At 33.8% G+C, this 22,416-nt stretch overlaps 1 protein-coding gene across 3 annotated transcripts in view; it reads right to left on the bottom strand.

The window, feature by feature from the left end:
* Positions 1-22,416, bottom strand: part of Klf8 (KLF transcription factor 8) — a 270,827-nt gene that overhangs the window by 222,933 nt on the left and 25,478 nt on the right. Inside the window, exon 2 of one of the 3 annotated variants that reach the window (XM_047536809.1) lies at positions 21,559-21,642. The exons of the other annotated variants lie outside the window; for them this stretch is intronic. The gene's annotated coding sequence lies outside the window, so the exon portion shown is untranslated. The remainder of the gene's footprint in view (positions 1-21,558; positions 21,643-22,416) is intronic. 3 annotated transcript variants of the gene reach the window in all.

The raw sequence follows: 22,416 nt of genomic DNA, 5'->3' as shown, positions 1-22,416 counted from the left end.
TTCAAAGTAATTACTGATAGGTAACTTACTATTGGCATTTTGCATTTTCTATTCAATTGTAGATTATATGTTTTTCTCTTCTTCTCTTGCTTTCCTCTTTTGTTTGATGATTCCTGTAGTGGTATTTTTCAAATTCTGAAGTTCATAAGGGACTACTATGAGCAACTATACACCAACAAACTGGGTAACCTAGAGTAAATTTTTACAATTAAAATAAAAATTCAAAAAATAATGGAAAAATTTCTAGAAATATGCAACCTATCAAAACTGAATCATGATGAAATATAAAATCTAAACAGGCCAATAATGAATAAGGAGATTAAATCAGTGTTATGGTATGTGAGGTGTCCTCCAAATGAGAAAGTTAACCACTTAGTAAATTAATCTACTCTTATGGATTAACTGGGCAGTGATAATAGGCAGGTAGGGTACAGCTAAAAGAAGTAGGTCACTGAGGGTATGCCTTTGGGATTATATTTTGTCCATTGTGAGCACAGCTCTCTCCCTCTCTGTGTCCTGGTTGCCATGTCCTAAGCTTCCTTCCTCCACCAAGCCCTTCTGCCATGATATTCTATCTCACCTCAGGCCCAGAGCTATGGAGTCAGTCAACCATTGACTAAACCTTTAAAACCATGAGCCAGAAATCAATTTTTCTTCATTTAAGTTATTTTTGTCAGGTCTTTTGGTCACAGTGATGAAAAATCTGCCTAAAACAATCAGTAATAAAATGTCTCCAGCCCAAGACCTGATGGCTTTTCACTGCTTAATTCTATTAAATATTTCAAGAAGAACTAATATAAATCCTTTTCAAACTCTTCCAAACATTGAAAATGAGGAAATACTTCTAAGCTCATTTATAAGACAAATCCAGATAAGGATATTACAAGACTACAAGAAAACTACAGGCCAAACTCTCTGAAAAACACAGGGAAAAAAAACCTAAACCAAATACTAGCATACCAAATTTGGCAGCATGTTAAAAAAAAAGGTCATTCACCATGATCAAGTGGGATGTATCCTAGTTGTGCAAGGATGCAAAGATGGTTCAACATATGCAAATCAGTAAATGTGATACACCACATTAACAAAATGAAGAACAAAACCATGATAATCTCATAGATGTAGAAAAATATTTCTTAAAAATTCGATATCTATTAATGTTAAGAAAAACTATCAAAAATAGGTATAGATAGAATGTACCACAACATTATAAAAGCTATAACAGCTACTCAATGGTGAAAAGTTGAAAACTTTTCCTCTAAGATCAGGAATACAAGCATGCCCTCTCTCACCATTTCAATTTGACACAGTATTAAACATGCTAGCCAGTGTAATCAGGCAAGAAAAATAAAGACACCTAAATAGGTAAAGAAGAACTTAAATTGTGTGCTTTCTCATAATATGATAATTTAAATAGAAATCTTAAAAACTCCATCACAGAAGCATTAGAATTAATAAAATAATTCAGAGAAGTTTGAGGACACAAAATCAAAATACAAAATCAGTAGCATCTCTTTTATAGCAGAAACAATAAAATGAAATATATATGAGTATATTTAAACAAAAAGGTGAAAGATTTGTACATTGAAAATTATTTTTTAAAATGACAAAAGTAATTAAAGGCACAAATATCTGGAACCATACCCCTTATTTATTGACTGAAGAAGTAATATTGTTAATGTTCATATTATTCAAAGCAATTCACAGATTCAATGCAATTCATAAGAAAACATCCAACTCAATTTTCATAGAAATTTTTTTAAATCCCAGTATTCATGTGGACCAGAAAAGATGCCAAGTAGCAAAATCAAAGTAAAAAGAACAAAGCTGGAGGTATCACACTACCTGATCTCAAAATATATTTTAAAGCTATTATAATCAAAACAGGGTGATATTGACTTTTATCAAAATAATACATTCAAATGGCCAACAGATACATGAAAAAATGCTCAACCTCACTATTGTTCAGTGAAATATGAATCAAATTCATGATATATTTCTTTACATGAGTTGAAATGACTATGAAAAAGATTTTAAAATACCAAATATTAATGAGGAAGTGTATTAAAGGAAACTCTTATATATTGTTGGTGGGAATGTAAATTAGTACAGCCATTACAGAAAACAATATGTGTTTCCTCAAAAAATAAAAATAGAATTTACTATACTACCTGGCAATCTCTCTACTGAGTATATATTCAAAGGAAATAGCCTGTCAAAGAGATCTGCACTCCCATGTTTATTGCAATACTATTCACAATAACCAGGATACGGAATTAACCAAAATGTTAATCAACAGATGAATAAAGAAAGTGTGGTATTTATACACATTAGAATACTATTCAGTCATGAAAGCATGAAACCCCAACATCTGCAACAACATGGATGGACTTGGAGGACATTATGTTAAATAAAATAAGTCAGGAACAGAGAGACAAACATCAAGTGATTTCACTCTTCTTGTGTAATTCAAAAAAGTTGATCGAATAGAAGTTCAGAATAGAATAATGATTACCAGACACTTGGGAGAGTATGAAACATGGGTGAGGAGGGGATTCTGGCCAATGTATATAATGCTAATATTATACTTAGACAAAAGGATTAAGTCATGGTGTTCTATGGCACCATAGAATAAATATAGTTAACAATAATGCATTGTTTATCTCAACATAGTTAGAAGAGAGAATTTTGAATGTACTCACTATAAATAAATGATAAACATTTAAGATGATGGATATGCTAATTATCCTGAGTTTATGTTTATCATTACCCAATGCATACATGAATGAAAATATCACGTTGTACCTCTTCATTATGTATAAATATTGTGTCAGTCAAAAATAAATATGTTAAAAGCTTGGTACTGGCATAAATGCAAATATATGAACCAATGGAAAAAAAACAGAAAGCTGAGAAATAAACTAAAAAATATGGCCAATTGCTTTCAACAAAGGTACCTAGAACACAGCATGAGGAAAATACAATTTATTTAATAAATGGTGCTGTGAAAACCAGATATCCACATGAAGAATTCAATTGAGCCCTTCTCACACCAATTGCAAAAATGTACTCAAAATTAAATGATTTGAATGTAAGACCTCATTAAATAAAATATAATACATCCATATTATGAAATGTCATGTAGCTTTAAAAAGAATAAAGCAGAGTTATTGAGATATTGAAGGATCCCCAAGAAAAACTGTTAAAATTGACAAAAAGAAGTTGCAGAATAATACTTATAGTATGAGCCTATTTTTTCCTAAAACCCAAACAACATATTTCTACATGTAAACAAATATATATAACTGCATGTAAATAGGTACAGAAAAATACATACCTACTTGTCAATATTCTTTAGCTCTGAGAAGGAGAGTAAAATAGGGTATGAGGAAGGTGTAGGTATAAAAATTGACTTTTGCTTTTAACTCATCCTTCTTCAATGTTGTTTTAATCAGATGTGTCATTATTTTGCTTTAGTGGTTAAAATAGTAAAAATTGTACTGTTAACAATAACTAAATATATGCAAGACCTGAAGTTGTAAAGCTATTAAAAGAAAACTTAGGGGAAATGCTCCACAATATTTTTCTGAGCAATGATTTCTCGAATAAGATTCCAAAAGCACCAGAAACTAAAACAAAGAAAATGGGATTAAGACAAACTAAATACCTTCTGCACAGCAAAAGAAACAATTAACTGAGTAAAGAGACAGCCCATGGATAGAGAGAAAAGATTTGTAAACCATTCATCTGATGAGGGGCTAATATAAAAAATATATAAGAAACTCAAGCAACTCAATAGCAAGTAATCAAACAACACAATTTCAAAAACAAATAAATTATATTAACGGACATTTCTCAAAATGGCCTGATGTATGTGAAAAAAAATTCAACATCTCTAAGTATCAGGGAAATAAAATTAAAACCACAATAAGTCATCACCTCACAACTGTTAGAATTGTATCTAAAAGATAAATAATAAGTGTTGGTAAGGATGTAGATAAAACAGAATCTTTATATACTATTGATGAACATGTTAATTAGCACACCCATTTTACACAATAGTAGCCAACTTCCTGAAAAAAAAAAACTAAAAATACAAATACAACATAGTCCAGCAATCCCGCTTCTAGGTATATAACCAAGAGAATTGCAATTGGTACATCAAGGAGATGTCTGCTTCTCATGATCATTTCAGCATTATTCACAATAGCCAAGATCTGTAATAAACCTAAGTATCCATCAATGGGTGAATGGATAAATAAAATGTGGTAAATATACAGAAACATAAGAATATTCTTTCATTTGCAACAACATGTGGATAGAACCACAGGAGATCGCATTAAATGAATAAACCAGGTACAGAAAGACTTGACATTGAATTATCTCACTTATAAACAGAATCTAAAATGTATATATAATAAAAAGGATAGTAGAAATGTGGTTACCAGAAACTAAGTAATAGGGGCAGGTACAGTAAAATGGAATATGTTGATCAAAGTATACAAAGTTTCAGTTGGAGAAATATTTTATTGATCTTTGTACCACATGGTGCCCACAGTTTAAAAAATAACATTGTATATTTCAAAATTACTAAAATAGATATTTACATTATCAATATGAACAATGATAAATTGGTGATACTTATGATAATTAGCTAGATTGAATTTTTCACAATATATACATAAATCAAAACATCACATTGTAACACATAAATATATACAATTATTATTTGTCAATTAAAAGTAAATTTTAAAAGCACAATGAGATCATCTCACCCATTAGAATGGCTACTATTTAAAAAAAAACAAAATAAAAAATGTAGGTCAGGATGTAGAGAAATTGGAATCCTTATGCATCATTGGTGGGATTGTAAAATAGCACAAACCCTATGGAAAATAAAAATTCCTCAAAGAATTAAAAATAGTACTATCATATGATCCAGCAATCTCACTTCTGGGTATGTATCCAAAATAATGGAAAGCAGAGTCTCAACAGGATATTTGTCTACCCATGTTCATAGCAGCATTATTTGCAATAGCCAAGAAATAGAAACAACTCAAATGCCTGTCAATGAATAAATGGATAAACAAAATTTGTATTAGTCAAGGTTATTCAGAAAAAACAGAATATGCAGATAGATAGTCAGACAGAATTTGGTCGGGGCAATTATGAAGGCTGAGATGTTCCCAAATCTGCAGTTAGCAAGGTAAATACCCAGGTGAGCTGATTTATAGTTATAACCCAAGTCTACAGTCCTAAGAACTAGAAGAGTTATTGGTAGAGGTACCAATCTGAAAGTTGAAAGACTCAAGATCCAAGAAGTGTCAATGTTTCAGTACAAGTCTAAAGACCAGAAAAGTAAGAGGCCTTAGCTAAACACAGGCAAGAGGAGTTTCCTCTTATTCATCCTCTTTGTTGTATTCAAGTCTCCATTTAGTTGGATTTATAGTCACTCCCCATTCCTACCAAAGGGCCTAATTAAAGAGTTATCTATTTTCTGTCCCTATGCATTTTAACTTTTCTGAACATTTTGTATACATAGAATTATACAACATGTGGTCTTTCACATATGGCTTTTCACTTAGCATAATGCTTTGAGGTTCATCCTGTTTAATACTGAATATTATTCCATTGTATGGATATGGACATTTTGCTTATATATCCACTAGTTGATTGGCATTGGGATTCTTTCTGCTTCTTGACTATTATGGTTACTGCTGCTATGAGTATTCATATGCAAACCTTTGTGTGGACATATGGTATCAGTTCCCTTTGACAAATGCCAGTGTGTGAAATTGCTGGGGTACATGGTAACTCTGTCTTATATTTTTGAGGAATTGCCAAACTCCTTTTCAAAGTGACTAGACTATATTTCATTATCACCAACAGTATTTGAAGGTATTGATTTCTCCATTTTCATAAAAAAACTTATATTCTAGTTTTTATTATATTCATCCAAGTGAGTATCCTACCATGTACATAATTATGATCAAACCAGTCAGTAACTTTTCTTGCTTCTTCAGGCAAATGGGGCTTTAATTCATTAAAAGCTCCTGGAATTCTATCAGCCAGTATGATGCCAATACACACAAGTGACATAGTCTTAGACTAAAGTTTTCCTTATTGCTGTATCACACGGCCCATTCCCCAGAATTCAGTTTTCTACTCCTCTCATGTGGCCATTTAATTGTTTTCCATGGTCATTGCAGTTTGGGGGAATTCAGCTTTCAGCATTTCAATATTTCAGGATTTTAATCTTTCAGGATTTTTATTTGGGGGATTTGGGATTATGGGTATTTTGATCTTTCAGGATTTCAACATTCAAGGTTATTCCATTTACAATTGTGTCTTTCAGGAATATGGTTGGAATATCTTCTAACCACTCTAGCTAGTTACAATAACTCAGTGGTGCCCTCACTTCCTGTCACTCTGTATCCCCTTACCCTACTTTAATTTTCCTTGCAGCACTTACCACTACTATTTAACTTTCTTTGTTTCTATGATTACTATATCCTTCTCAAGAATGTGAGCTCCATGATGTCAAGCAGGAACTTTCTTATTCACCACTGCATGGAGATGCCTGATACTTAGTATGCATTCAAAAAATATCATATCTATTTAATAAATGACTAAGCCCTTGAAGTCAGGAGTACTAGCACTAAGGAAAGTAGTCTTGACTAGTGCTTAGGGCACTGAACTCAGATCTCCCTGGGTTTGAAATTCAGCTTCACCACTTAATTATGTGAACTTAGGCAAGTCACAAGCTCCATAAGCCTCAATTTCATCATCTGAAGTATGGGGATAAAAATTGTATCCAACTCATAGGTTTAACCAAGGTATGACATTAATATATCTAGCATAGGGCTTTGCCCACAATTTTTTAATCATTGTTTGTGATGTGGTTTAGAGGATACAGATAAATATTATCACTACTAGTACTATTGTCATCATTAGTCCCTATGGGAGGCTGAAAGAGGACCTCTCAAATAACTCCACATCCTAAACCCTGAAACATTGGAATATGTTACCTTACATAGCCAAAGGAATTTTGCAGATATAATGAAGCAAACCAAGACTGGGAGAGCATCCTAGATTACCCAAGTGGGTCCAACATAATCAAAGAACACTTATAAGAGGAAAGCAGGAGCCAGAAAAGGAGATGTGACAACAGGAAAAATCAGAGTGATGCAATCTTTGATTCAAAAGAACAGGAGTGGCCTCTAGAACCTGGATGCAGCAAGGAAATAGATTCTTCCCTAGAACTTCCAGAAGGAACACAGTCCTGCTGATAATTTGATTTTAGGTTTTTTGACTTTTAGAATTATAATAAATTTTCGTTATTTAAAGCCACTAAATTTGTGGTAATTTGTTATAGAAACAATAAGATTAATATAGTCATTTCCAATGTTTCCTGCATGAATGGATCTCTTGGAGTCATGATAATTTTGTTATTAAAGAGCAATTTTCACTCTAATAAATAAATGGATTACTAAATAATACCAAGGAATGTCCTTGATATAACTGAACAGACTAAGTCACAAGTACTGAGTAGAACCAAATAACCACTTGGGGTTTCTACAGAAACATGATTCTGAAGCCATGATTTCAGCTGCACATCTTAATCACCAGTGGTGATTTAAAACAATTCCAGTTCCAAAACTATACCCCAGACCAATTACATCAGAATGTCCCAGGTTTGGGAGCCAGTCATCTCTATTTTTAAAACACTCCCAAAGGTGTTTCCAAAGAACAGACAAGTTGAGAACCACTGTCCCAAGACTTTATTTATTTATTAAAAATTTTTAGATATAGATAGACACAATACCTTTATTTTATTTATTTATTTTACGTGGTGCTGAGGATTGAACCCAGTGCCTCACATGTGCTAGGCAAGCTCTCTACCACTGAGCCACAACTCAAAACCTTATTTATTTATTTTTACCAAATCTCTCAGATGCTTAAGCAGCCTTTGCCCTTCCAGTCATACCATACAACTCATATATTAGTCACCAAGACCTGGAACTTCACTAGCCAAGAAATAAAAAAATATTCTCTCAGTTATAGTTCATATCTCTCCCCTCAGACCTTCTTCTTTCCCCAAAGACATAGCTCAAACTGTTATATATAATAAATATTTCTTGAATTGACCCAGCAGTGTCTGTTTCCATTTGCTAGCAGTGTCTATTACCATTTGGGTCTCTATGACTTGCTGTGAGTATTACAAAAAATGTCTTCCTGGAAATTCTACAAACTCCCAATTCACTTCTATCGCATGAAATTTTGAATTATATATGCAGAATATATACTGGACCTTGTAAAGAAGAGGGAGAAAGTCTAATGGTGGAATCACAAGATGACACCAACTTCTGGTACTTATTTCTAAGTATATTGCAAATATAAGCCATTTAAGTCTAATTCAGCTCAACAAGCATTAAGTTGTACCATATGCAAGGTACTGTTAGTCATTGTGAGAGATACATTAAGTACCATCCCCACTCTCAAGATACTCTCTGTCTAGAATGGAGAGATGAGGAAAGAATATTTGTGATTATAAGGAAAAATAGGATGGATATCATAAGAAAGGTATTAGGTACCAGGAGGGGATCAGAAAGGAGATGGTCCTTACAGAATTAGAGGATTTAACTACCAGGAAGGGAGGATACTGGTGGAGGATTAATAATAACTATTATTTAGTGTCACTGTGCTAAGCACTTTCACACATTAGCTCATGTAATCCTCAAAAAGGCTTCAATGAGTTAGATATATTATTATCACTCTTCCTTTAGAAATGAGGATACAGATCTAAAGTGTTAAGCAAATTTCTTAAGGTCATCTACAGAAAGTAATGGCAGAAGTAAAACTTGAACCCAAGTCTGTCTTCCTCTAGTGTCTTTGCTCTTACCCACTACAGAATAATGCTTTTTCTGAAACTCTGATCATCTAACTCAACATACTACTGTTGGCCACTTTGAAATATCCTCCTTGCAGTACTAACTCAAGACAGCCAACTTTTCTTAGTTAAAATATAGACCTCCCCAGCAGAGGTGCCACATGTTCATCTAGCTACTCTCTGCTATGGAGATCCTCGTGCAGGTAGCCAGACAGGCAGAATTGCTGTAGGACACTGAAGAAGAAGACAGTGACTATTCATGGAGAACCAAAATAGGCCTTTTCCATTATTAGTGTAGGAATGTACATAATATTATTTGAGGAAAGAAACTGATCATTTTAAACCATGCTTTAATGTCTCTGGGTTCAGAGATAGTCAACATTTTATAAGAATATATAGAATATTATTATGCTACTAAAACTTTAAAGCAGTTTACAAACATTAATTTCTTGCTTCCTGGTAGTAAGGTTAGTTTTTTGCCATAGCTACTTTAAACATACTGATTCTATAAAACATACAGTGCCAGGAAAGTCCTCCAGGCATCAACATCTAAAACTTCTTGTTTGTCTGTGGTCCAAACCAAATGAATACTCCAGAAACCTGCCTCTTACAATTATTATCAACAGAACATTCTCTATTCAAGTTAAATAAAATGTCTAATCTTTTTAAAGTCTCTCTCTCTCTCTCTCTAACACACACACACAAGGCATTTAGAAACTACTCACCAACTTTAGGTAAAACACATGTTTACCAAGGTCAAAAATACTAATATGTTAGAGAAGTCTGAATTTGTGACTATTGTACATGGGGTCTGGAAATTGAAGGATTGTTTATCAATAAAACATGCTGAATACAATTGGTTGATCTGACTCATGTATGACAATATTTGCTCAAGACTAATCTCAATGTACTGATCTGTCTGCCTTGCTCTGCAAAGGAAGTTTGTTTCTCTAGCCTGGCTAAAAGACACTCATTTGAGACAAGTACCATGAAAGGCAATTTATATGAGAGTTCAAACACTAGATAATAGAAAATGGAACTGTCTAAAAGATCTTTTCTATTAATAATATGTTTTTAAAATACCACCACAACGACTGAAAAATTAATTGATAGAAAATAGCTAATGCCTATGGAGTGCTTACTAAGTACCAATATTTTACATGAAATAACTCATTTTTATAGACACAAAAGTATTGGGCAGTTTAATAGAGGGGACAACAGTAAAGGAATAAGAACTAATATTCAAACTCCAAACAATCTGGCTTCAAAGTCTGTTATTGTAACTACTCTTACATTGTGTCCCACTAGACTGTAAGAGTAGACATGGTATGATCTATTGGGCTCTAATAACTTGATGGTGATGTCTTGGTGACCTCAAGTCCTACTGACTAGAACATATTATAAAGAAATATTAAACAATAATCTTTACATATAGCTGCAGGATTACTCGTTATAATCAAATTAGAGAATATCCTCACTTGTCGCATGCTTTGGCATGTAAAATTGTTTTAAAGTATCTCAACTTGGAATAAGTCTAGCCCCAGACTTTCCAGGTAAAATAATCTTCTATAGCAGGAGTAGGCAAACCGCAGCCCATGGCCAAATCTAACTCTGCATCTAGTTTCAAAAATGAAGTTTTACTGGAACAGAACCATATCAATTTGTCTATGTATTATCAATAACTCTTCACAATTTGTAATCCCAGTGTTGAGTTGTTGCAATGGAGACCATATAGCCACCAAAGACTACATTTTTACTGCCCACTTACAGAAATATTCACTGACTGTACTTATATAATAACAACTTCCAAATTGAGTTTAAAGTGTGGAAAATGTTAATCAGTTCATTATTGTATATCTTAAGGAGAAAAATGGGCTAGTTTAAAAACACTGTTAGCAAATAGACTATCATATTTGCTGGCTGTCTTAGTCCATTTCCTGGCACTCTAACAAAATTGTGGGACCAAGTAACTTATAGAGAAATCCACATGACTTCCCAAAGGAATCACCTCCAATATCATTAATATATGAACTTTGTGATTCAGTTTTCAACTCATGAACTCTTAGAAAACACATTCATATCATAGCACTTATATAAGCTGTACTTCGCAACTCCAATGCCAAAATATATACCATACTTTTCTATTCTTAATATACTCATAAAATGGGTGAAAGATGCAAAATAATGTACTAACTTATTGGTAAAAATAATTTTTCTCCAACAAAAATATGTGCTATATTTTCATGAAAAGTGTTTTCCTTCTATAAGCTACTATAAATATATGTGTGACTTTTTATAAGTACAATGCCATTGAAAATATTAGGATATCTTATACACCTAAGGATCTTTCACATTGAACTATAGAGGATTTATTTTGCAAGTCTGCTTAAAAGTCCAATAGGAGGTAATGAGGTGTTAGAGTATTGAACACAAAAATTTTTTAGAAGTTTGATTCTACTATGAGAATATGTTCCTGTAGAAGGCACATTTCTATCAAAGACAAAAGAAAAAATTTTAAAAAACAGGGTATTTGTGGTTGAGGAAGTCATTCCAGTGTTCAATTCAAAATTTCCTCTGTGAATTTCAGGATTTAGACACTTTGAAACCCTTATCTCAACCAGAAACCAGGGCCCATGTGTGCAGGATGGATTCGGAATAAAGTTCCAGAGACAAGCTGAGTTCCTAATGAAAAGCAGGCAACTGCTCCAAATAAGTTGCTTTCAATTACAGCCACTTAAGATGCAGCTGAACGTTCAAAACAGATGAAAACCAGGGCAGTAAGTTCTACAGTCACACACTGAACTCCACTTGCATCAAATTAGTTTGTACCTCCTAATGTTTCCTCCATCCCCCAAACCCTGCACACTTCACAGTCTTATCAAAAGCTATTAAGAAGTAAAACGAAAGGTTAAAATTCAGCTGCTAGTTATCATAGACCTATCACCAACCATCCTTTCATCTCTCCCACTGAATATACTCATTAAATACCAGCAAGGGCTTCTACTCTAATAAACCTCTAAATATTAGGTTTTGAAACTTTTTTCTTCTCCATGTTTGCCCTTTCCTTAGGTGATTTCATGCATTCCCACCTTTTCAAAAATCATCTCTATGTTAATGACACCCAAATTGCACCCCCTTCCTCCTCATCTCAGTAAATAGCAACATTATCTACTCTGTCACATGACAAAAACTTTTAAAAAATCATCTTTGGCTCTTCTCTTTCCCTCACCCTTACCATTCAGTCCATTAGGAAATTCAATCGACTCTACCTCAAAAATAGTTTCTGAATCTGTTCACTTCTCTGTCTCTCTTCTACCATCTAAATTCAAGAATTACTTATTTTTTAAAATTGTTTTAGTTGTAGATAGACACAATGTCTTTATTTTATTTATTTATTTTTATGTGGTACTGAGGATGAAACCCAGTACCCCACACCACTGAGCTACAACAGCATCCTCCAAAATTATTTCTTACTTTAACCACTACAAGACCTATCAGGTCTCAAGATTCCACAGAGCAAACTGATAGGCTTAATATGTTTCAATGCCTCAATGCTTTAAAGGCCTCTTTGCAATTCACCAAGATTTGTTGGCTGTCTATGCAGCAGTCACATTGAAATTCAACCTATTCCACCAGCAGTCTAAGTTTGCCTTCACTTCAGGGCCTATGTACTTCCTTGCTTCTCTATCTGGAATGCTCTTCCCCATATTATCACACAGTTGGTTTCTTCTCTCTGTTCCATGAACCAGCCCCAAGATGGCTAATATACTTCCCTAAGCACCCAACCAAAAGAATTCTCACCCCATACACACTCTAGTCCCTATCCCTTCATTGTTCTACTTTATTTTCAATATAACATTTGCCATTAGCTGAATTTACTTTGACCATTTATGTTTTTACTGGATTCTTATAAGTCTCTTACTATTAGAAAGTAACCTCCACGTGAGTAAGGAATTTTTGTCTTATTCACCACTGTATCCACTGTATACCCACCTAGTGGTTTGGGGGCACTTTTAAAATTAAGATTCTGAGGTGGAGGTTGGTAATGAAATTGTTGACCAACAAGGGATGAGAACCCCCTGGTGGTGTCATTTGACTCCAAAACTGGGGTCAGGGGGCACACCTCTGACTTCTTGACCCTGAACAAAGGGAACAAATAAAAGACCACCATCCCTAAACTAGTTTTGTTTTGGGATCCTCCTTTGTTTCCCTTTCCAGTCAATATTGTCTACCCTTACTGCCTTTTGGTGACACAAAGACATGAAAGTTTTGCCCAACTTTGACCCCTGGTAAGTTCTCCCTGACAGTACATGTCAGGCTTTGTTCTTCCTTTATTGTCATTTGGAGCTCTTCTGAGAAATTCTGGGGTTCTTCTGAACCAATTTTGAGTCCTTGGTCATTTGAGTGACAGGAAAAATTCGATTTTTGTTTATGACTTCGGTAACAATTTGCAGGGAAGGAATTTAAGGTGCATAGGAAAACTTGGAATGTTTGGAGAACTCTGTTGTGATTTGCATGAGAGTAGAAAGATCTAATTCTATGTTGGAGCCCTCTAGATAAAATGTGGTTGACTTAGAAAAACATGATTTTATTATTGTGGTATACCATGGTCTATGTAACTGAAAGTACATTCTAATTTAATGTAACTGTTTGTGTTCTTTTGATCTATTACCATGCCTATTCACTTAATACAATATACAGGAATTTGATAGCTAACAGCAACACTCCTATGTGGATTTTGTTTACATGAAAATACTTAGACTCCAAAGATGAGAGAGATGCTACCTCTGGCCCACAATGGGTGACCCTAGGTGAGTAGGGTCTTGACAGAGGTGTCAAGGCAACAGACCTGTGATGTGCAATGATCTCATAGGATTCCATTCCTGGGTTGGAAAGAACTCTAACAACTAATCTAGGAGATGCACATAGAGGAGAGATAGCCCTGAACCTGCACCTTAACTGCCCTATACCTCTTGGTGTTCAGGGCTTTCTGAGACATGTAAAAGGAAACATATGGGCCATGAGTGACACTCTGGGAAAGAATTCCCATAAACAGCACATCTTAATGACCCACAATACTTCCTAAGCAACAACTCTTGCTCTAGTCATCAGAAAAGTCACTAACAAAATTATTGTGAAAACAAAATTGGGCACAGTTTAATTTAAATTCACCAAGATAAAATGGACCTAAAATCCTTTTTTTTAATATATATTTATTTTTATTGTAAACAAATGGGATACATGTTGATTCTGTTTCTACATGGAGTAAAGGCATACCATTTGTGTAATCATAAATTTACATAGGGTAATGTTGTTTGATTCATTCTGTTATTTTCCCCCTACCTTCCCATCCCTCCCACCCCTCTTTTTCCTCTATACAGTTCCTCCTTCCTCCATTCTTGCCCCCCCATTATGTGTCATCATCCACTTATCAGCAAGATCATTCTTCCTTTGGTTTTTTGACCTAAAATTCTTAAAAAATAACTTTGACCAGGGTACCTGCAGCTGCATAACTTTTGCCTTTTTGAGCTCATGGTTGTTTTTGTTGTTGTTGTTATTTGTTTACTCTTTGGTGAATTCACTTTTTGGTTCTGCACACTTAATATATTTTTATTTTGTTTTGTTTGATTGGAGATTTTTGGCACTTTGCCTATCTGGTTCTTTTCTGCCACCTTTACTAAGATAACCATTTTTCAAGGTTACTTGGAGGATGGTAATTTCAACTAGTCCCAGCTGCAATGCAGACTTTAAAAGAATTAACTGTCAGACAGTTTGGGACTAAAGAAAAAGAAGGTTAAAAGGGTTTTTAAACCAAGTTACTGCTATATAAAAATTTGATTCAAGGCTCATATAAAAATTGTAAATATAAATCTTAAAGTTTAGCCATATAACCAGGTGACCTCAACACGTCTGTCATAAATAGAATTTGGATTTAATTGTCTTGTTTATAAACCTGGAAAATTTATATTACCATGTTGTTTTGTCTTATGATTGAAATTTTAACATATATAGATGTCTGAAAAATGGATTAAAATAGAAATGTCTTAAAAACATTTTGCATTTTGCCTATGTTACCAGTCAATCAGGATTATATTTATGTCTGTTAAATGTTTAAGTGCAATGTCCATTCCTTTCCATGTTGCAGGTACAGAGAATTTTGGGGTTTTTCCTTTGACAAAGAAACAACTGAATGTATTGACTAAGATTGTGTAATGTCTCAATTTTGATGGGTAATAGATGTACCAAAGAGATAACTTATATTTCAAAAAGTTTGAAAACAACTATTCTAGAGGGACAATAGGTATCTGGAAATGAAGACTTTAAAGTACATTTTCATCTAACACAGACCAATATTTGGAGAGAAATAGATTTTAAGCAATAAAATTTTAAGATTGTTATAGGTTATATTTGTTTATCATTTTAAAATACTCTTAAGTCAATAGTTTCTAAAAAGGCAATTTGTTTAATATTTAAGTTGTAAAATAAGTAGCCACCATCTATTTTATGTTAGTAGTAGTCAGTTCAGGGGAATCACCTTTTTGTTTTGCTGTGAAGACTCATTAAAGAAGGCTATTCCAAGTAGAGTTAATAGCTGTGACTTAGCCTGTTAATGAAATGTGTTTACATATGTAACCTGATACTAATAGTTGGAATAGAAACTAGAAATTCTTGCTTGCTCCTCTGTAACAGGTGGGCTGCTGCTGTTTTCCTATCTATCCTTGCTTAGATCAGATTCTTAGCATTGCAATTTTTAAAAATCATTTTTCCTCCAGCTCACATTACAATTAATACTGGAAGGCTGAATGGTTTCCCCTCAGGATTAGGAACAAGACAAGGAGATCTACTCCCATTATTTCCATTTGACATTGTATACTTTTTATCTTTTTTTAAAAGTTTGATTCATTGTACACAAATGGGGTACAACAATCTTTTCTCTGGTTGTGAAGTAGAGTCGCATCATTTGGGTAATCATACATGTACATAGAGTAATGATGTTTGTCTCATTCTATTATCTTTCCTTCCCCCGCCCCCTCCCCACCAATCACTTCCCTCTACACAATACATCCTTCTTTCATTCTTCCCTTACCTCCTCCCCATGCCCCATTATGTATCATCATCCACTTATCAGAGAAATCATTTGGTCTTTGGTTTTGGAGGATTGGTTTATCTCACTTAGAATGATATTCTCCAACTCCATCCATTACCTCTAAAAGGTATAATTTTATTCTTCTTTCTGGCTGAATAATATTCCATTGTGCATATATACCACACTTTCTTTATCCATTCATCTATTGAAGGGCATTTAGGTTGGTTCCACAATCTAGCTATTGTGAATTGAGCTGCTATAAACATTGATGTGGCTGCATCACTGTAGTATGCTGATTTTAAGTTCTTTGGATATAGGCCAAGGAGTGGGATAGCTAGGTCAAATGGTGGTTCCATTCCAAGTTTTCTGAGGAATCTCCATACTGCTTTCCAGAGTGGCTGCACCAATTTGCAACCCCGCCAGAATGTATGACTGTAACCTTTTCCCCACATCCTCACCAACACCTATTATTGCTTGTATTCTTTTTTTTTTTTTTATTGTAAACAAATGAGATACATGTTGTTTCTCTATTTGTACATGGAGTCAAGGCATACCATTTGTGTAATCATAAATTTACATAGGGTAATGTTGCTTGTATTCTTGATAATAGATATTCTAATTGGAGTGAGATGAAATCTTAAGATAGTTTTGATTTGCATTTCTCTTATTACTAGAGATGATGAACATTTTTAAATATATCTGTTTAATGCTGTAGATCTGTGAAGTGTCTGCTCATTTCCTTATTCCATTAATTGATTGGGTTATTGTATTCTTGGTGTAAAGTTTTTTGAGTTCTTTGTAGATTCTGGAGATTAGTGCTCTTTCTGAAGTGTATGTGACAAAGATTTTCTCCCACTTTGTAGACTCTCTCTTCACATTGCTGGTAGTTTCCTTTTCTGAGAGAAAGCTTTTTTAGTTTGAATCTATCCCAATTATTGATTCCTGCTTTTATTTCTTGTACTTTGGGAGGCATATTAAGTAAGTCTGGTCCTAAGACAACATGATGAAGATTTGGGCCTACTTTTTCTTCTATTCAGTGCAGGGTCTCTGGTCTAATTCCAAGGTCCTTGATCCATTTTGAGTTGAGTTCTGTGCAGGGTGAGAGATAGGGGTTTGGTTTCATTTTGCCACATATGGATTTTCAGTTTTCCCAGCACCATTTGTTGAAGAGACTATCTTTTCTCCATTGTATGTTTTTGGCACCTTTGTCTAGTGTGAGATAACTGTGTTTATGTGGGCTTCTCTCTGTGTCTTCTATTCTGTACCACTGGTCTACCTATCTATGTTGGTGCCAATACCATGCTGTTTTTGTTACTATTGCTGTGTAGTATAGTTGAAAATCTGGTATTCTGATACCACCTGCTTCACTCTTCCTGCTAAGGATTGTTTAGCTATTCTGCGTCTCTTATTCTTCCAAATGAATTACATGATTGCTTTCTCTATTTCTATGAGGTATGTCATTGGAATTTTAATTGGAATTTCATTGAATTTGTATAGCGTTTTTGGCAGTATGGCCATTTTGACAATATTAATTCTGCCTATCCAAGAACATGGGAGACCTTTCCATCTTCTAAAGTTTTCCTTAATTTCTTTCTTCAGTTTTCTCTAGTTCTCATTGTGGAGGTCTTTGACCTCTTCTGTTAGATTAATTCTCAAGTATTTTACTTTATTTTTTTGAGGCAATTGTGATTGGGGTAGTTTTCCTAATTTCTCTTTCAGAGAATTCATCACTTATGAATAAAAATGTGTTAGATTTATGTGTTGATTTTATATCCTGTTACTTTACTGAACTCATCTATGAGTTGTAGAAGTTTCCTGCTGGAATTTTTTGACCCCTCTACATATAGAATCACGTTATTGGCAAATAGTGATAGTTTAAGTTCTTCTTTTCCTATTTGTATCACTTTAATTTCATTGATCTAATTGCTCTGGCTAGAGTTTCAAGGACATTGTTGAGTAGAAGTGGTGAAAGAGGGAATCCCTACCTTGTTCCAGATTTTAGGGGGAATGCTTTCAGTTTTTCTCCATATAGAATGATGTTGGCCATGGGTTTAGCTTAGATGGCCTTTACAATGTTGAGGTATGTTCCTACTATACCTATTTTTTCTAGTATTTTGAGGATGAAGGGGTATTGTATTTTATCAAATGCTTTTTCTGCATCTATTAAAATAATCATATGATTCTTAACTTTAAATCTATTGATGTGGTGAATTACATTTATTGATTTCCAGATGTTGACCCAACCTTGCATCCCTGGGATGAAACCCAGTTGATCATGGTGCATTATCTTTTTAATATGTTTTTGTATGCAATTTGCTAAAATTTTGTTAAGAATTTTTGCATCTATGTTCATTAGAGATATTGGTCTGAAGTTTTTTCCCTTGATGGGTCTTTGTCTGGTTTTGGTATCAGGGCGATACTAGCTTCATAGAATGAGTTTGGAAGGGTTCTCTCCTCTTCTATATCATGGAATACTTTGAGGAGTATTGGAATGAGTTCTTCTTTAAAGATTTTGTAGAACTCGGCTGAGAATCCACCTGGTTCCAGACTTTTCTTGTTTGGTAGGCTTTTGGTGACTTCTTCTATTTCATTGCTTGAAATTGATCAATTTAAATTGTGTATGTCCTCCTGATTCAGTTTGGGTGGATCATATGTCTCTACAAACCTGTTGATGTCTTCAAGATTTTCTATTTTGTGGGCATATAGATTTTCAAAATAGCTTCTAATTATGTTTTGTATTTCAATAGTGTCTGTCATGATATTTCCTTTTATCATTTTTATCATTAGTAATTTTGAGTTTTCTCTCCTCTTCGTTAGTGTGGCTAAGGGTTTATCAATTTTTTTTATTTTTTCAAAGAACCAAATTTTTGTTTTGTCAATTTTTGAATTCTTTTGTTTCAATTTCATTGATTTCATTTCTGATTTTAGTTATTTCATATCTTCTACCACTTTTGGTGTTGATCTGTTCTTCTTTTTCTAGGGCTTTGAGCTGTAATATTAGGTCGTTTGTTGACTTTTTTCTGCTTTTATTGAATGCACTCCATGCAACAAATCTTCCTCTTAGTACTGCTTTCATAGTATCCCAGAGATTTTGATATGTTGTATCATTGTTCTCGTGTACCTCTAAGAATTTTTTTATCTCTCCCCTGATGTCTTCTGTTATCCATGCATCATTCAATAGCATATTTATTTACTGTCCAGGTATTGGAGTAGTTTCTGATTTTTATTTTATCATTGATTTCTAATTTAATTCCATTATGCTCTGACAGAAAACAAGGTAGTATCTCTATTTTTTTGCATTTGCTAAGAGTAGCTTTGTGACATAACATATGGTCTATTTTAGAGAAGGATCCTTGTGCTGCTGAGAAGAAAGGGTATTCACTCGTTGATGGATGGAATATTCTATATATGTCTGTTAAGTATAAATTATTAATTGTGTTATTGAGTTCTATGGTTTCTTTATTCAATTTTTGTTTGGAAGATCTGTCCAATGGTGAGAGATGTGTGTTAAAATCACCTAGTATTACCGTGTTGTGATCTATTTGGTTCCAGGATTTGAGAAGGATTTGTTTAATGTACATGGATGTGCATTGTTTGGGGCATAAATATTTATGATTGTTATATCTTGCTGATTTATGCTTCCCTTATCAGTATGAAATGTCTTTCTTTATCCTTTCCGACTAACTTTGGCTTGAAGTTCGTTCTATCTGATATGAAGATGGAAACCCCCGCTTTTTTACTCAGTTCGTGTGCATGGTATTTTTTTCCCATCCTTTCACCTTTAGTCTGTGGTTATCTTTTTCTATGAGATGAATCTCTTGAAGGCAGCATATTGTTGGTTCTTTCTTTTTAATCCAATCTGCCAGTCTATGTCTTTTGATTGATGAGTTTAGTCCATTAACATTCAGGGTTATTACTGTGATATGACTTGTATTCCCCTTCAGTTTGGCTTATTTTTGGTTTTTAACTTGACTTAGTTTCTCCTTTAATTGGATATTCTTTTAGGGTAGTTCCTTCTTTTCCTGATTTACATTGTTGCTTTTCATTTCTTCCTCATGGAATATTTTGCGGAGAATGTTCTCTAGTACAGGCTTTCTATTTGTAAATTCTTTTAACTTTTGTGTATCATGGAAGGATTTTATTTCCTCAACAAATCTGAAGTTAAGTCTTGCTGGGCATAAGATTCTTGGTTGGCATCCATTTTCTTTCAAAGCTTGAAATATGCTATTCCAGGTCCTTCTTGCTTTTAGGGTCTGGGCTGAGAAATCTGCTGATATCCATATTGGTTGCCTGCTATATGTAATCTGATGCTTTTCTCTTGCAGTCTTTAAAATTCTATCTTTATTTTGTATGTTATGTATTTTCATCATAATGTGCTTTGGCGTGGATCTGTTGTAATTTGTACATTTGGTGTCCAATAAGCCTTGTATTTGATTTTCCATTTCATTCTTCAGATTTGGGCCATTTTTTGATATTATTTCATTGAATAAATTATTCATTCCTTTGGCTTGTATCTCTGTGCCTTCCTCAATCCCAATAATTCTTAAATTTGGTCTTTTCATGATATCCCATAGTTCTTGGAGATTCAGTTCATGATTTCTTACCATCTTCTCTGTTTGGTCAACTTCGTTTTCAAGATTAAATATTTTGTCTTAATTGTCTGAGGTTCTGTCTTCCAAGTAATCTAGCCTTTTTTTAATGCTTCCTTGTGAGTTTTTAATTTGGTTTATTGCTTCCTTCAATTTAAGAATTTCTGTTTCTTTCTTTCAGAATCTCTATCTCGTTACTGAAATTATTTTTCGCTTCCTGCATTTGCTCTTTTAACTGTTTGTTGTTGTGATCATTCATTGCCTGCATTTGCTCTCTTATCTCATCATTCACTTCTCGGATCATTTTAATTATGTACATTCTGAACTCCCTTTCTGACATTTCATCTGCCATGCTGTCATTGAATTCTATTGATATAGCATCTAGGTTTGTTTGGGACACTTTCTTCCCTTGTTTTCTCATGTTGTTCATGTATCTTCCCCTCTAGCAGTGCAAATCCAAGGTATTGCAGTTTCCCCCCTATAGGTTTATAGTGTCCCTGCAGGTTTCCAATACCTCACCTTGAAGTGAGAGATCAATATTAGCAGCACACTATATAAACAATATGCATCCTTAACCTAAATAGTCTCTATTAAGGTATTAACCATATTGTCTTAATAAACAGAGATGATGAGTTCAATTGTCATCTACAGCATACCCAATAGGTTTGCAATAAGAACCACAATTTTTAATGGTGGACAAAGAGGATGGGGAAGGGTGTAGGATATAACATTAATGAGATAAGAAGTAAGTCTATGGAGGTACTATGTCATAGGAATAGTGAACGCAGAATTAAAAGAAATTGGTTGTTAGCATGAGAAAAGGGAGAAAGAGTCTCCAAGGAAACAGATAGATAAGATGAAAGGAGAGTGAGAACAATATTAATAAAAAAGTAGGAATAATAGTAGGTATAATTGGAATAATACTACTAAAAAATTTCTACAATAAAACTTACTGTACTGTTCAAACCTCCTAGTCTTCAGTAGCCTGATACCTGAGAGGAACTTGATAATGTGGTGTCCCAAGAAGGATGTTGTCCCACTATGGATGGTGGCCTCCAGATTGGGAATAATCAATGCTATTGGGCAAAAACCAAGACATGATATAGCTGGATCACATCATAGTTCTATTTTTAGCTTTTTCAGGAACCTCCATACTTATTACCATAGTGGCTGTACTAATTTACATTCCCATCAACAGCATATAAAAGTTCCTTTTTATCTGCATTCACACTGGCATTTATTGTTAATAAAATGTAATTCCTGAAATTCTATATGACTAGAATCCCAGAGGATTAAATTCTAGAAGCAAAGAAAAATTTAACTTAGAACTCATGAGATAATTTCTAACAAATTGTATTATTTGTTTTTACAATTAAACAGAAATGACTGAATTTTAAGTGTGCTTTTTGCCTGAATGGTAGTTCATCTTAGTTTGCATAAAAAGGATTCTAAAAAGTACTCCTAAATGAACCTTTTGACAAAACTAAACTTGTTTTACAAGTAAATTTGATTCCTTTGTTTATATCATGGTGAAATTGATATGAATAAATTAGATTGTTTCTTGATTCAAGTCTGCTATACAAACTAGATTTGATTTGGCCTTATTAATTTGTTTTGTATTTTCTTATTAAATTTTTTAACTGTCTTCAGTCAAAATTCTGCATAAGACCCAATGTTTTAAGATGCTAGTTATTGTTTATGAAATAGGTAAGATTAAACTTAGCAGTGGACTTCAGGTAAACTGAGCCCCAAAACCACTCTCTTTAAACTTCTTTTTTGCTCAAATCTGGACAAAACAGTTTAAACACTGACTCCTAATTATCTTACTACTTCCCCTGTGACATGGAACC

The sequence above is a fragment of the Sciurus carolinensis genome, chromosome X (assembly GCF_902686445.1).
Source record: "Sciurus carolinensis chromosome X, mSciCar1.2, whole genome shotgun sequence".
NCBI classification, from domain to species: domain Eukaryota; kingdom Metazoa; phylum Chordata; class Mammalia; order Rodentia; family Sciuridae; genus Sciurus; species Sciurus carolinensis.
Note: the sequence above shows the minus strand (reverse complement) of the source record. Positions and strands in the feature narration are given on the sequence as shown.